Source organism: Pimephales promelas, chromosome 23 (assembly GCF_988280905.1).
Source record: "Pimephales promelas chromosome 23, fPimPro1.hap1.1, whole genome shotgun sequence".
NCBI classification, from domain to species: Eukaryota; Metazoa; Chordata; class Actinopteri; order Cypriniformes; family Leuciscidae; genus Pimephales; species Pimephales promelas.
In genome coordinates, this window is record NC_142791.1 from 16,529,946 (window position 1) to 16,534,222 (window position 4,277).

The 4,277-nt window shown below is 39.0% G+C and overlaps 1 long non-coding RNA gene across 1 annotated transcript; it reads right to left on the reverse strand.

Annotated features, from left to right (window-relative positions):
* Positions 1-2,360: 2,360 nt before the first annotated feature.
* Positions 2,361-3,899, reverse strand: LOC148969430 (uncharacterized). Its single transcript, XR_016149557.1, has 3 exons — positions 3,458-3,899; positions 2,742-2,856; positions 2,361-2,571 (listed from the first exon to the last, which is right to left on the reverse strand). It is a non-coding gene; the product is annotated as an uncharacterized LOC148969430 (long non-coding RNA).
* Positions 3,900-4,277: the final 378 nt, after the last annotated feature.

Below are 4,277 nucleotides of genomic sequence, written 5' to 3' on the forward strand. Positions count from 1 at the left end.
TTCGCAAATGTTTTATGCGATATTCCAATTTTGTACATAAGATAAATTTCCAACTTTGAATGGAAACACAACTATGGTATGCAATGACACCGGATAATGAATGTTTTATAAACAATGAATATGGATGTACCAAACCACAAACAAAACCTCACCTCATTTCTACAGAAAAACAAAAACAATTTAGTTACTTCCTTTACTTTCGTATTTGCAATTATGATTGCAGTTTTTGCCAGTAGACCAGATGGCAGACTTCATCTTTAAAATGTTTTCTTTCTTTTTTTTTTACCTGTCAGGTATGCACTAATTTCTCCTGCATGGCCACAGACAGCAATACCTCAGAGACAGAATGAAAAATGTCTTCAGACTCTCTATTTTAGGCATGAAAGACTGTTGACGTTTGTGTTTGCATGAGAAAGTAAGTTCCATGGAAATATATGACCTCTCGTGTGATGGGTTTACTCAATGATCCCTGCTGGGTTTCCCGTCTCTGGCTCAGCAGATCCGTGAGAAACAAGGAGAAATACAAATAAAGCAGCATAACAGATTCATCCGGTTCCGAATAGAACATCTCGTGACATTTGTAATTCTGGTTCTGCTTATCATTGGGCAGTGACAGCAGACCTCGGGGAATATCATGTGGAATTCCATTCCATCCATTTTAAAATGACTCAGTTTTGTAAAATTGCATGTCAAGTTCCATGATATTATCTCTAGGTGTGTCAGTACATTAAAATACTTAATCATGATTAATTTCGTGTTTTTTTGTTAATGCATTTAGTCCCAAATAATATGTGTAAATGATTGGTGAATGTCTGGAATATAGCCTAGAAAGACTGGAGTAAAATTACAAATATTTAATGATTAAAGTGCCCTTATTATGTTAAATTTGAGGTTCGTAATTTAGTTTTAGACGTATACTCTGCTCTGATACCAGGTCCAGTCTGTTGTGATTGGTCTACTCTGCTCTGATTGGTCAGATGGTCCAGTCTGTTGTGATTGGTCTACTCAGTTCTGATTGGTCAGATGGCCCAGTCTGTTGTGATTGGTCTACTTTGCTCTGATTGGTCAGATGACCCAGTCTGTTGTGATTGGTCTACTTTGCTCTGATTGGTCAGATGACCCAGTCTGTTGTGATTGGTGTACTCTGCTCTGATTGGTCAGATGACCCAGTCTGTTATGATTGGTCTACTTTGCTCTGATTGGTCAGATGGTCCAGGCTGTTGTGATTGGTCTACTCTGCTCTGATTGGTCAGATGGTCCAGGCTGTTGTGATTGGTCTACTCTGCTCTGATTGGTCAGATGCCTCAGTCTGCTGTGATTAGTCTACTCTGCTATGATTGGTCAGATGGTACAGTCTGTTGTGATTGGTCTACTCTGCCCTGATTGGTACGTAAGATGCCTCAGTCTGTTGTGATTGGTCTACTCTGCCCTGATTGGTCAGATGGCTCAGTCTGTTGTGTATTTTGATGCTTCTCAACAGACATTCTCCTGACTATAAGTAACTTTGCAAATACATGTCAACTTTCTACGTTGTAAGCCTAACCCTACCAGTCTACTAATACTCCACTAACACTGTGGAGTATTGTGGGATGAAAGTTAGTGGACTTGGTGCAGTGTTACTCACAGTCATAGGATGTGTTAAAGGAATCATCAAATTAAAGTAAAACCCATTTGACCTTTTGTGTTTACATCATGACTACTTGTCTATGAGAATTTGAACTTGGACTATTCTAAACGGCAACCCTTGTTGATCTCTGGGGTCATCTATGGTCAAAACAAAGAAATCTCGAATTTCTGAGAGCCTGCAATCAAAAGACTTGAACCACAGCAGAAGATATAATACTTAATTCCTCCGATTATTAATCATTCTTAGTCAGTGGGACTTGGTACAAAATTACAGATCCGCTCTGATATGATGCTCACCGATAAGAATAAGCACTTCTCGATCCATCAGATGTATCAATGCTGAAAAACCACGACATAAAAGAACTGCAAGTGAAATGCTATTTTTTGTTTCAACCACAAATGGTAATAGAGAGGCCAAGTTACAGATGTAATCTATCATGATGATGTTGTTTTCTGCTTCACACTAGACCTTCACAGGTACAGATGACAGTATTTCAGTCGTAGGTGACATTTCACAGCAGTTGAGTTTGATTACGACAAGTATTTTTTATGAAAACAGCAGAAATGTCACCATCACCAGCGCTGTGTGAATGTGACACAGTTGTGTCAACCACAAAAAAATACCAGACACCTAAAAAACTGAAAAGACTGTTAAACTTAAAGGGATAGTTCAACCAGAAAGATTTGGGAGAATAAATACTGTAACAATAAACACATTTATTGATAGCCCAGCAAGCAATAAAGTTCTTTGGCGTAGGCCCCGTCCATAGCTCGCAATCCGAGGGTCCGGACTCTGCATTTCCTGCCTGAAGACGAAGGCAGGGGCGCAGCCGACCCCCTGGGAGGTATAGGAAGGGACCATCCTGGTGGTGGTGGGGAGGTTGGAAGTGAAGGAACCATCTTAGAGGTGGTGGGGAGGATGGAGGTCAATGGAAGCGTCATCATCTGCGAACTCAAACACGTGTAAGTACCGGTCTTATATACCGCAAGTATTAGACACGATTGGATAGATGAGAAGGTAATTAGTAACGCAACAATTGAGTCTTCCTGGCAGAACTTACCGCTAAAGCTTCCATTTCACTTTGAAAAAAAATGTTTGACATGTTTTAGCTTACCTCAAGGGCATCCAAGATGTAGGTGTCTTTGTTTCCACAGTATTTTCAATTTCGACATTTTTTGGTCAAACCGTTGTTGTCTGTCGGTCATATAATGCAGGTTTAGGGGGTCCACCTAAAAGAGCATGCACAGAGAAGTCAAAATTAAACATGATTTAATGACTCGTGAATGTACGTACACAATAGACCATTCCATTACAGATTTGCGCAAAATTTTTGCGATATTTTCCAAATGTCGATAAAAACTATTGCGAAATGACGGTGTTTCCATTAACCGATGTTATGAGACTAAAACGTCTTTTTTTCCTATCGCGATAAGTCATTCCAAAAATCATGGCAACGGACTTTGGTAGGTTTAACCTATTTCACAGCCATGCACCGCACTAGACATTATTATTATTAATGGAAGGAGACGTGGTGTGTTATCCAAGCATTAAAGGAGAACTCCGGAGAACAATGAACCTTTGGTCTAATAAAACATCGGTACATAGTCAACCGTTCTCTGGGATTTGTTTTCATGATAATCGAATGTAAAGAGTTTTATCTCTAAAAACTGTTTAGCGTATAATGCTAGTAATGGGGGCATTGAGTAAGTAAAAAGAAATCGCTAGTTTATACCACTAACAAGGCTCAAAATAGCCCCACACTCACACAGTAACATAATGAGGCTCCATACATGCAAAACGAAGCATTGAGAACTTTGTAAGTGTACAGACCGTTTAATAAGAAGATACTTTATGAAGACAGTTCACTTCGCGTATACAGACAGGAGCCATCTTAAAAAATAGTCTCGATAAGTCAAACCACGAACGTCGTGCTGAGTGATCTGAACTCTATGAAGTTCAACGAACTTCTGAACTGTATGAACGGCGTTCGGGGATCGACTTATCGAGACTATTTTTTAAGATGGCTCCTGCCTGTATACGCGAAGTGAACTGTCTTCATAAAGTATCTTCTTATTAAACGGTCTGTACACTTACAAAGTTCTCAATGCTTCGTTTTGCATGTATGGAGCCTCATTATGTTACTGCGTTAGTGTGGGGCTATTTTGAACCTTGTTAGTGGTATAAACTAGCGATTTCTTTTTACTTACTCAATGCCCCCATTACTAGCATTATACGCTAAACAGTTTTTAGAGATAAAACTCTTTACATTAGATTATCATGAAAACAAAACTCAGAGAACGATTGACTAGGTACCGATGTTTTATTAGACCAAAGGTTCATTGTTCGCCGGAGTTCTCCTTTAATGGCAGGGAAAGATACAGAGTTCCTGGTGTTTCTCCCTTATTTCTGCTTTGATGTCTTGATGGCATTTCTTTGAGGTTTAGATAGGATAGGCCTATTCCTGTAATTATTGTTTCTTTTTTAAATGAATTTAATAAAGAACTCTATCTCGTATTATGTCCAAATGGTTGGTGCAAAACGAAAAATGAACGGTTGTTGTATTTTTAAAACGCAAAGTTGAACACCAACATTTTAGTTTGACCACACCAATGCTGCGCTATATACATCTCAACGAAATTTCAGATATTTG